Genomic DNA, 12,833 nt, shown 5'->3' on the forward strand with positions numbered 1-12,833 from the left:
TTGAGGACCCTTGTACTAAAGGAAAGAAAAAAAAATAGCCATATCTGTCATTACTATGGCAAAGTTGCAGAAAGGAGTTTGTGTAAGAGAACTTGTTGATCAGGAATTTGGTATTTTTTTGTTTTTCGCACTTGTGAACCCCCTCTTGCAGATCAGCAATATCTGCAGGAGGACAAAGCAGACAATATGACCTCCATGGCATCCACCATCTTGCCTGCTTTGACCTCCATGCCATCCTATGACTCCTACTATTTTGATGCCTTCTTTCTCTTTCAGAGATTGCATCCACTTGCCATGTTTTCACATCAACTCACTTTACTTGGTAAAAAAAAAGCAAAAATGATTGAAAAGGAGCTTGCAGAACTGAAAGGGTTAAATGACCCATAGTCCCCTTTCTGGTTTTCCCCTGACGTGTCTCTCCTACTTCCTACCTGCATTTTGAGTCCAAAGAACACTTTGGGGAGGGGAAGAACAATGTTAGTTTTAAGGCTTTTAGGAATTTGCAGGCCTTGACTTCTGAAAGCCCCATCTCAACGTGCAAGGCCAAGGGGCTGCTTTGGGGAAGTAGGAAGCAAGGCAAGGAAACCATGATGCATTCTGTAATTCCCTTCCTTTCCCTATAGGGAAAACTGTGGGGGAAGACAGGGTTTTCCTAAGGGGAAACAGGATATGCTAAAATTATTCCACTTGCTTGGTTTGAGATTAAAATTGCCACTTTCTGGTAATTAAGCTTCTCCAGTTACTCCCTGTAGCGAGGAAAGAAAAACAATAAAGGAAAAATGATTTGGCAACAGGTAGCACTGCCAAAACTTGTAATATTAGTTTCTGTATGATTTAAGGGAATCCATGTCCCTTTGTGATTGGAGAGCAATTGGTTTTCTGCATCTGCTAGCTATATCAACTGTGGCAATCCCCGTTAAGACTTCTGTACTCTTATGTGTCGTTCCTAATGGGACTTTGTTATTTATCATATTTATACCTTGTTCTGCTCCACACCCAGATAGTATAGCAGTCCCCACACATCTGGAGGAAGTTAGGTTAGGGAAGGGTAAACCAGGCTGAAAAGATGGTGAACTTTAGAGCCTAGCAAAAGACTGGAGTTGAAATGTCTTCAGAAGTAGATGCTGTTGGAAATTAGGAAGTTAGGAATAGCTATGCCAAAGAGAGTGACCTGCTCATTTGCTACTTCCCTGCTTTACAGTTCCAGAACCCAAACATATTTATTGCTGTTCAAGCTCAGGGTCAGGCCAAAAGGTTGCACCCCCCTCCAAACTTTACAAATAGGAGTCTTTATAGAGAGATGGAAAATAAAGAAAAAAGGAACTAATGGGGATGCAGACAAAGATGACTCCAAATATATTTAGAGAGCCCAAAGCCACTTTTCCTTTTCCTTTTCCTTTTCCTCCTCCTCCTCCTCCTCCAGTTTAAATCTTTCTCAACCCCCCTATCTTAGCTGATTCAGACAGTCAAAGACCGCTTAGGTTTGCATACTCCTTTCAGCCAGTGTAAAACTATCGGGAGGATCCCTTGCATAAAAATAACAGGACCAATTTTACAATTGTTTCAATTTAAAACAATTTGTTTTGCTACATTCATTTATGCTGGCTTTCTTCTCCTTTATTTTTTGGCAACATGACTCTACATGTTAACTCTTGGTATGAGCTACATAACTAGCTTCCTTTCTCTGATACTCTATATCAGGGGTCTCCAAATGCTGGCTGGGGAATTCTGGCAGCTGAAGTCCACAAGTCTTAAAGTTGCCAAGTTTGAAGGTCCCTGCTGTATACATGTATGATGGTTAAAGACCTAAACTTCTGCTGCCTTGATGCTAAACACACTGATTTGGGAATACATTCCATATTGAAAAAGGCTGCCGAATGATAAAGTCAGAAATGGTAAAATGGCATCATTTAAAACAGCATACATAACCACATTCCTAACAACCACCTGGCCCATAGGAATATATAGTTACAAATTGGAGGAAGGCTCAAACAGACTATCATGCTTAAGGGATCCAGACATGCAGACCGTAACAGACAGTTGGTCTCTCTGACACGGTCTCCATCATCTGTCACTCGGATTATGGAATTGTGGGTCAACATCTAGATCCATTTCTAGCTGCATTACTGATAGCAAAAATAAAGCATCTAAATGCCGCTGCCCTCTCCTCCTTTCTCCAGTAAAGTATAAACTAAATATAAATGACATTAAACAAACAAACAAACAAAGCCTTTCTCTGCTCTTAAATTGTGGCCCATCCCTAATGCATTTCACTCTACTTAAGAACAGACCTGAAAATATTGCCAAGGAACAATTCCTCCAAGCATTTTGATCGTATACAGTCCTGGAAGCTTTTTGTAGCTTCTTGCAGTGTCCATTTCTAAAAGTTAAAAAAAAATCTTTCTTCATGATTTAGTTAGAGGACAACAGTGCTGAACTTCAAATGGTTTCCATGGGAAGTGGAGGTGGCTGTGATGACGTAGTGGGAGTGCTGATTCCTAACATTACTTGACAGAGAGGAATTCATTAGCCGGTAGAACAAAGGCAGCATTTGCATTATCAATCTGGATGTGCATTTCACGGCTGTAGATAAGAGGAACATCAACATTTGACACAGCAAGTGCCCTCCTGCCACGCAACCTTTTCATTTGAAATGAATCTCTGTTCAGCCAGTGGGACAAACTGAAGTGACGGGAATCAAGAGGTAGCACCAGTGGCCCTGACTTTAATTGCTTTCCTGGCAAAATGAAGCTGTTCATTTCTCATCTGCCCCCTTGAATTTGGAAACAAAATAGCCTTCCAGGATTTAGGCGATGTTGAAGGAAGCACCCACCACCTGGGCATTTTAATTTGAGCGAGCCTATAAGAAAAACAAAGAGACCTCTTTAAGGAAAAGCATCTGGTCACAGGCCAATGAAACAACAAGGTTTCTGCAAGGAAGCAACTTCAGTTAATTTGCAGGAAACCATTACATTCTTTAACTGAATTTTGACCCTGGCACCTGGTGCCCTGTATTAATAGAACTCAAAGCTCTTCCCAGAATTAGAAAATGAGACGTGCTTAGAGTCAAAAAGGCCGTGTTTGATAGGAAGATCTTTGGAAAAGTTGTTGAATACAGTGCGTGGATAGCCCAGGAACTGAGTGTATGTATTTATCTGGGCAAATCTATCTCAGGACAATGTATACTGATAAAGATGTTGGACACAAGAAACTAATCAAGGAGAGAAGCAACCTAGAGCTAAGGAGAATTTTCTTGAGAGTTAGAACAATTAATCAGTGCAACAACTTGTCTCCAGAAGTTTTGGGTGCTCCAAAACTGGAAGTTTTAAAGAGATTGGACAAGCATTTGTCTGAAATGGGTTTCCTGCCTGAGCAGGGGGTTGGACTAGAAGACCTCCAGGGTCCTTTCCAACTCTGTTGCTGTTATATTTCACAATCTGGAAGGGAAGATGGTATTTTTAAAGACTCATGCATAATCTGTCAAAATGAGCTATGATCTTTTCTTTGACAGACAGGAGAACTTATAAATAGGAAGAGTATGAAAGAAGAAATCCAGCTGAGGTCACTTGAACTATCCAGAGTAGCCAGCCGAGTTCACTGAGTCTCATTCGCTAGAGGCATTAAAAGCAGTTTAACTTACAAGAGTTAATATACAAATGTATGAGCCTCTTGATCGTCTGAATGCTGTACTCTGTTAAACTAAGTTTGTACTCTTTGGATACGCCTTTTACTTACTTTACTGTGTTTAGTAAAAAAAAGAGAGGTTGCTACGGTTTGCCTTGGAGATTGATGTAAAGTGCCACTGTGTCAAAAGTGTCTGACAAGGCTAAACTAGTCAAGGCAGCAGTTGCAATAACACAACTGTGGTGCATGTCAAAAAAGCATGCCTGACTTCCCACCATTGAAGCCTACATCTGGATTTTTTTTTACTCTCCCTGCAAATGAATGTCGTTCTGCCTTTAAGGAATGTTGGTATTATACCTGAAAAATATTTTCAGTAGATGTGTATTCTATATCTATCTATCTATCTATCTATCTATCTATCTATCTATCTATCTATCTATCTATCTATCTATCTATCTATCTATCTATCTATCTATCTATCTATCTATCTATCTATCTATCTATCTATCTATATCCAAATTTCTTTTTCTGACAAAGAGTTAAAGAATTAAATCAGGAGACTAAGATGGCCATTTCTAGCTTGTTCTGCTTTCATCAGTTAGCCATATCCTTTATGGGAGGTCTTTAGTTATTCGGGTTTTCTCCCGCGTAGAATTAAAAGTACCTTGGCGACGTTTCGACGAAGTCACATTCGTCATCTTCAGGCTGGTGTCTTCAGCTTCGTGCTTCTAAGAGTATCAAATCAGGCACAGAGAACAGATTGTTTATCCAGTTTTCTCTTTGGGTTGTAATCTTGGCTTCTATTTCCAAAATCAAAACTTAAAAAGAGTTTCATTGTTTATATGGCTCAAACTGTATTGTCTACAAACAAGATAAAGCTTCCAACATGTTTATGAGACCATCAACAGTTTGAAAGGGAAAAAAAGCTAAGACAAATGTCTATAAAAGCAGGGGAGGGGACAAAAATGCAGTAACAGATGAGTGACCCTTAAAGAGAATCGCATATGTTCAGTAGCTATGAAATTCCGACTGATTTGTCCAGTAAGTGATTTTCCAGTGCAAATCTAAACTGCAGCACTCCATGCTACATATAACTGTGCAGCTGGCTCCACCTATATATATTTTTCTACACAAAGATGATTAGGGGACTGGAGGCTAAAACATATAAGGAACGGTTGCTGGAATTGGGTATGTCTAGTTTAATGAAGAGAAGGACGAGGGGTGACATGATAGCTGTGTTCCAATATCTCAGGGGCTGCCACAAAGAAGAGGGAGTCAAGCTATTCTCCAAAGCACCTGAAGGCAGGACAAGGAGCAACGGGTGGAAGCTAACCAAAGAGAGAAGCAACCTAGAACTAAGGAGAAACTTCCTGACGGTTAGAACAATTAACCAGTGGAACAACCTGCCTCCAGAAGTGGTGAATGCTCCAACACTGGAAGTTTTTAAGAAAAGACCGGACAGCCATTTGTCCGAAACGGTATAGGGTTTCCTGCCTGAGCAGGACTAGATGACCGCCAAGGTCCCTTCCAACTTTACTACTACTACTACTACTACTACTACTACTACTACTACTACTACTACTACTATTATTATTATTATTATTATTATTATTATTATTATTATTATTATTATTATTATTATTATTATTTTGAGGGTGTTGTTTTTTTTACTCCTTCCACCAGGACATTATTTTCCAAATGTATACTACATTCCAAAAGCTGGAAGGTCTCCCTCTGTTCTGACCAGGAAATTATCTTCAGGCCTTAGCTTCTAATGATGTATGCCTCTCTTGCTATCCATTTTCTGACTGGACACTGATAAAGTTGTTTTGTTGCAAGCTCTTACAAATTGTGCTTCCTTGCCATTCTCTGAAAATGGGTTGTATCCTAACTCCCAGCCCCTTCAGCAGTGGATGAATTTGGTGTTGCAGCAAATCCCACTCTCTTGTGTTGTATCATTTGTTATTTCTTTGGGGAGCCTATGAGAGCAATAGAAACTCCAGAGGCAGGACACTCCTCAGAGAGAGAGAGAGAACTAGCTATCTAGTATCCTCTGAGCAAAGTTACTGGCCGATGAATGGTGAGATGAAGATCTAAAGTACATTATGAATGATTTGTGAATGAGACTTTGTAAATGAAACTGGTTAGTGGCAAGGCAAAGTTTGATAAGCGAGCCCAAGTCTTCTCAGACTATTAGAACATAACTGACATAATAAAAGATGGCCAGGCAACTTTCTTTTTTCTTTTTTATAATAAAATTTTATTGATTTTTATAATTAAACAACAAATACCAATATGATGCATTTACATACACAAGCAAAAAAAATGATAATCCAAATCAATACATTTTCGGAAACGCTCGGCAGTCCCCGTCTTGCCTCCACCCTCATACACTTTCCTGTCCTTCCTCCCTCTAAACCCACAACCTCTCCTCCTTCCTCCTTTCCACCTACCTACATCCCGTCTCCCTTCTTAACCACCCCAACGAGTGCAGTTGGGGTACCAGCCGAGCATCTCCTCTTTTCATTACAATTATTATTTACCTATAACATATAAATACATCAATTTTTATAATTTCCATCCCCTAATCCCCTTCCCCCCTCCCCCCCCCGACTTCCCAGAGCTGAGTACAGGATTAAGCATATAATAATCCAAGTTTAACCCTAACAACCCATTCATAATATAAACAAGTATAAACTTACTTTAACTCTAATATACAATTTAACTATAAACTACATATATAAATTATATACAAAAATATTTATAAGTAACAATAATTAATCAAAGGCTATATGATAATTATTCATTTCATATTTTCTCTGAATATAATCTATCCATCTTCTCCATACCAAGATAAATTTCTCTTGATATTGATCCTTCAGGTATGCGGATATTTTTGGCCAGGCAACTTTCATTAAATAAAATGAGAAGAGGAACAAAAATAAATAAGCAAATGTAGATCTATTTGAATGTGAAAGAGAGACAGACAGACAGACAGTGATATAGGAATAAACATGGGATTAATTCAATCTGAAATTTGTTCTAAAATAGGTGGAAAGAGCAGACTACAAGGCAGGACATAAATACTGAGAAAGAAGAAAGGATACTGTTCACCTTTCCAATATCCATCTAGATACTGATTTTCTCTGGAAAAGCAAGACAGAAAAAATGGTGTGTGTGTGTGTGTGTGTGCGTGCGTGCGTGCTATAAATGGAGGACAATGTCACCTGGACTCTTGTAAATCATGTAGGGAATATCTTCGAGCATTTACTGATGTAATGGCCATGACAGCAGATAAATGATGTACGGGCTTATTGGGAAAGGAAAGAGGTTATTGAAAATAAAAGAATCTCATCCAACCAAGTCATTAACTTAGAATTAGCTAGAGCAACTTTAATCAGACGGATATATCTTTAATTGGGACTTATGTTCCCCTTTGGCAGAGAAATTTAGTCAGTCTTACAAGTGTGACTTTAATTGCACTATTTCGCAGGGTTTCGGAGCCCAGTGACCACAAGACAGAGAGATATAGATAGGTTGAAGAATTTCTTCTGTGTTGTTTCGTCTTTATCTCCTTCTCTGCTCTTTGGTGGTGAGATTCTAATTACAGGATGTTTCCTTCCTGACTTTATTGTTGCAAGTATACTTGTTTCTTACCTCTCATCTGAAATTATGTTGTTTGTTATGACGTGGGTTTTCTTCACTGAAGTTTTAAAAAAAGATTCTAACAGAAACTAAGAAGGAGCAATAGAGAAAGAGGGAAGAAAAGCAAAAGTACAGAAAGAAAGAACTGAAAAGAAAATAGAAGTTTACGATTTTCCTTGCAGCAAAAAAGTACAACCACAAAATTATCTTACTCTTATAAGTTAAGGTTTAGGTTTTCAAACTATTCTGTGTTCCAACAGAAGAGAATTTGGGTAGCTCATATATGTAGGGTTGAACTGTGGAGTCCTTGGTGCCAAGTTTGATTGTTTGCTTGCAGATGTTTCATTACCCAACTAGGTAACATCTTCAGTGCTGATGAGTGTGAAGTTTGTTCCCTGCTGATACACGGTAGCTTGCCTTGCCAAGTTTGGCAGGGATGTGATTTTTTCCTTTGTATTTTCCTGATTACAGTATAATTTCCTTCCTATTCTCTATGTATTTTATATAATACACCATCTTTCTGCTAAACTTAAAACAGGCTGCTTCACTCATCCTTGCTCAGGTTAAATTCTCACTTTCAAGAAACACTGAAATCATTTTCTACACCAAATTCCCCCAAAGTATGACTACCAAGATATTGTGGAGTTTTAAACCCTTTTATCTGCAACCAATATGGCTTTCCTTGTAAATTAAACTATTTAAAAGCTGTTTTGGCTACATTAGCTGGGGACCATGGGATCTGGACCACTCATCTGCAGAGCACCAAAACAGAGATAGAACTTATCGTCTTTTGTGATATTTTTCCGCCCTATAATGAAAGTGAAATGTTTTTAGCGCACGTGGTTAGCCACCTAAAAAGTCGGCCGATTGATTTTGGGAAGTCTTGCTTTTCCCATTCTTTGAAACTCTTTTTCAAACCTGACAACTTTTGAGGTGCTAGCTGGAGGATTTGGGAAAATTGAAGCCCACACATCAAGTTTGATAAACATTGCTTTAAAAGGTATTATAAAAGAAGGGGGTCATCATTTCACCACTGCTGATCTGTCAATAACTACAGTTCCTGCCTCCTCTCGGTCCATAGGAAGGAAGTAGATAAATGGTAGCCTTCAAAGGACTGGAGGTTTTTAAGAAGAGATTGGACAACCATTTACCTGAAATGGTATAGGGCAGGGGTAGACAACCTTGGCTCTTTTATGACTTGTGGACTTCAAATCCCAGAATTCCCGAACCAGCATGGCTCAGCTTGGAAACCTCTCCCTTTTCCCTCAGCATGGCTGGCTCAGGAATTCTGGGAGTTGAAGTCCACGAGTCATACAAGAGCCAAGGTTGCCTACCCCTGGTGTAGAGTCTCCTGCTTGAGTAGGACTAGAAGATCTCCAGGTCCCTTCCAACTCTGTCATTCTGTTAGTGTGGGGCCCTTGGTGGTCTCTGAGCTTGGTTGTTTTCTTGCAGACATTTCATTACCCAAACTAGGTAACCTGTGTTAAGTCAGTGATGATGTTACCTAGTTTGGATAATGAAATGTCTGAAAGAAAACAATCGACCTCGGAATGTACCAATGACACCTCGTTTCAACCCTGAGCTACAAATATTCTCCTTTATTGGTATCCTGTTAGTGAATAGTAGAGCGGAGTGAGTAATCACCAGGAGTAGCAGTGGCTGAACTGGTGAGACATTACAGGGTCAATGGTGGCTTGGAATCACCAAGCGATAATTACAGTTTTGAATAGGCAGTAACCACCATTATGGCTGTTTGTTCAGGAGAACCGGGCCAGTCAATGTTGGCAATTCTGATCATAACAGAGGTTGGCTCTTTGGTCTTAAGAATCAGGATAGTTTATTTTGCTACTACTAAACGATGAGCAGGAAAGCCAGGCAGGCTTCCCCAAGAAATTTCAATTCTTCCAGTCTTTTATTTTTATTTTTGACAAAAATCTATTTGAATGACCTCCCTGGTCGTGTATGTAAGCTTGGAACATATTGAGTGGGATGGAGAAACGTACTTGCCTTTTTGTAGAATACAGCTGCTTTTCATCACAGTTTTGCTGTGGTTAATTTGACAACATAAGACATATTCGAGGTGGATTTTTGTATTTCAAAGGCCAATAAACATGACTTCAGAGAATAACTCAGTAGAGAACTGGGGGCAGATGTGTTCAGCATCCCACTATAGAAATTTTGCCTCAGTTTTGTCAAGCAAAGTCCCTTGAATTTGGCCATTGTAATAGATTCATAAATAGCCTCATTATTTTCTTCCTAAGAAGCACATCCAGGTTACAGATTGGGGAAGCTTTTGTAAACTGAAAAAAAATTCCTTCTCTCATTCTGCTCCACAGATATCAGTGTGTTACGGAGGGCTAACCCGCACATCTGCAACTATTTTAAACATTTGCTAGCAATCAGTTTTGATCTTATCTGAGAGTGTGCAATTCACGGGTTAAACTTAACACAGAATATTTATATCTGATTTGTTTCTGGACAGCTCATAATTACATACCTGGTAGGTTGTGAAGGGGAGAAAAAAACTAATTTGGATCAGCTCAATTTGGGGGGATTTGTAACTGCTTGTACTGACTAGTTTAGATTTTCCCAACCTCTTGACTTCACATGTGTTGAGCCTGTTACCCCCCTTCTGAAATCTCTAGCCACATCTGGCCAGGCCAGGTTAGGGAACACAGCATATGAATGCCATTTCTAAGCACTTGGTAACTCAAGAGTTTTCAAATGTCTGTGAGATTCTCAATCACTCAGGTCATGGTTGTCCCAAAGGTGCTTTTTCAAAAGGCACTTGGACTTTCTTGGTCTTTTCCTTGAAAACGTTTCGTTTCTCATCCAAGAAACTGCGAGAATTGAACTGAAGAAGCTTATTGGATGGGAACTGAAATGTTTTCAAAGAAAAAAACCAAGAAAGTCTAGTTGCCTTTTGAGAAAACACCTTTGAGTCAAAATTTTCAAACACAAATTCCATCAAAAGCAGGAGTCATTTGTACCCACCAGTTAGTGCTGGATGTTGTGGTCATCAAGTATAATCAGCCCACAGGGAGCATTAAACTAGGTAATTATTTCAGTCTGTATGATTCAGTGATTGACTACCTGAATCTTAATACTTTTAAGATCTATAGACATCAACTCACAGAATTCCCCAGCTAGAACGCTTAAAGACCTTAGATCTTGAGAGGTCCACACATTTGAATGTTGCTAAGGTGGAGAAATACTGGTGCATTCATTTGCAAACAACCTTCTAATGAACATATAACAGAGTTGGAAACGACATTGGAGGTCTTCTAATCCAATGGTATAGAGAAGGCTCTATACCATTTCAGACCAATGGCTGTCCAATGTCTTCTTAAAAAACGTCCAGTGATGGAGCACCTACATCTTCTGAAGACAATCTGTTCCATTGATTAATTGTTCTAACTTCAGGAAATTTCTTATTTCTAGGCTGGATTTCTCCTTAAGTTTCTATCCATTGCTTCATATCCTGCCTTCAGGTGCCTTGGAGAATAGGTTGACCCCCTTTTCTTTGTGGAAGACCTTTAGATATCAGAAGACTGTTTGCTGGGGAATTCTGGGAGTTGAAGTCCACGCATCTTAAAGTTGCCAAGGTTGAGAAACACTGAGCTAAAGAATACAAACAGAAAGTTCCAGATTGCTACCTGGCTCCTCCCATACAGTAAATTTTGTGACAGGAGTGGACTTCTGCATAAGATTTGGGAAAAGCTTTGTTGATTTAAGCAGACAATATTGGCTCCAATCAGTTTCATAAATTTAGAATGGAATGGAATAGGATTGAATAGGAATAGGAATAGTCTTCTTGTCCAACCCCCTGCTCAGGTAGGAAACTCTATATTAGATCTATAAATTAGATCAACTTCTAGCAGACAGTCTACAGAAATGAAAAGTGGGACTAAAATATCTAATGATGTGTCATCTAGCACTGATTAAAGCTCAGCTAATAGAGGTAATTATGATTCAAAACCTAACTACATTGCTTAAATAGTATTATCTCATTGGACTAAGCTTCTCAAGAGATGTTTCCATTTTTCCCCCCAGTGGTGACCACAATGTTGGAACATTGGAATAGAAATAAAGAAATATAGGCTTAAATCTTCACTCTGATGGGGACATTGATTGAAGTCAATTCTATTAGAGTAGAATTATTCTATCTAATAGAAGTAATATTATGAAGATAAAATGAAATGGGAGAAATACATATTGTTTTAGGTTCCTGGAGTGTACTATGGGATACACACATAATATGTGAACAGTGTATTTTACAAATGTACATGCACAAGTGTTTATTTGATGTAGCCCATCCTTCTACAACCTGGGGCTCTTCTGATAAAAACATGATAAAAACCAAGTTGCAGAAAGTTTTATTAGACCTTGTATGAAAATCTAAGATAGAAAAAGACAAATTTGGTTCTTTTTCTTTAGACTTACTCATGGTTGTATCTCCCTTGTCTTATACATCAAAGATGAGTGAAAAACAAATTATCATGAAGATCTGGATGAATTTCCGGGCATCCTCTAGGTATGCTCCATTTTAAGTATTGCCAGTTATAAACATTTCTTTGAAAAACCAATGTTTAATCTCAATATAGTTTGACAAGATTATTTGAGTTTAATTAGATTGTTTCCAGGTGTATTTAGCATTAATTAAATCACTTTTTGAAATGTGCTGTAAACTTTCTTGCATATTTTTGATCAAATGAGGTCTGTCAAGTGCATTTATTTTCTATTGCTAGTAGAGGTCTTTTCAGGGTTACAAAAAGAAAATGCTTATGTAAACCTTATAGTCCTTCTATTTAAAAATGTGCACAACCTCAACTGTTCGGCTTTTGAAGGCTCCACAAATGGAGCATGATAATGATTTATAACCTTATCACTAGTTAAAGATTCCTTGGAAGAGAATTGAAATGATATTGCTTATTTATTTCAACTAGGCTTGTACACATTTTTATTGTATGTATGTTCCCAGAATGCTCATATTATTGGGCACTAATAAGAAACGTAAGTGGTTGATGTAGATTTACACTGTTTCAGTTGCAAGCAACTGAGAGTCTATTATAAAAATTACACTGAAACCTCTAGGTAATTGTAGATATCATACCTTCAGAGAATTATTTCAAAAATACATAAGGAAAATAGAGATAGTCCTTAATTTTTCAACCATTCGTTTAGCAACTGACTACCAATCCTCACACTTATGACACATCCGCAGTCATGTGATAAAAATTCAGGTGTTTGGCAACTGGCATGTATTTACAATGACTGCAATGTCCTGGGATCATAGGATTGCCATTGGCAACCTTCCCAGTGATCTTCCAACAATCAAAGTCAATAGGGGAAGCTGGCTTAATGACTGCATTATTCACTTAACAACTGCCAGTGACTCACTTAACAATCGCTTGCTTAGCGTGGAAATTCTGGTCCCAACTGTGATCGTAAGTCAAGAACCACCTGTAAATGAAATTCTGAAGTTTAAAATCCTAATTCCTAGCCTTTTGGTTTCAGGGCTAGCATTAGCTCAATCATCTGTCATGTGATACAGACTGCCAATG

Source organism: Protobothrops mucrosquamatus, unplaced genomic scaffold (genome assembly GCF_001527695.2).
Source record: "Protobothrops mucrosquamatus isolate PMUCROS unplaced genomic scaffold, P.Mucros_1.0 scaffold1317, whole genome shotgun sequence".
Taxonomy (NCBI): Eukaryota; Metazoa; Chordata; class Lepidosauria; order Squamata; family Viperidae; genus Protobothrops; species Protobothrops mucrosquamatus.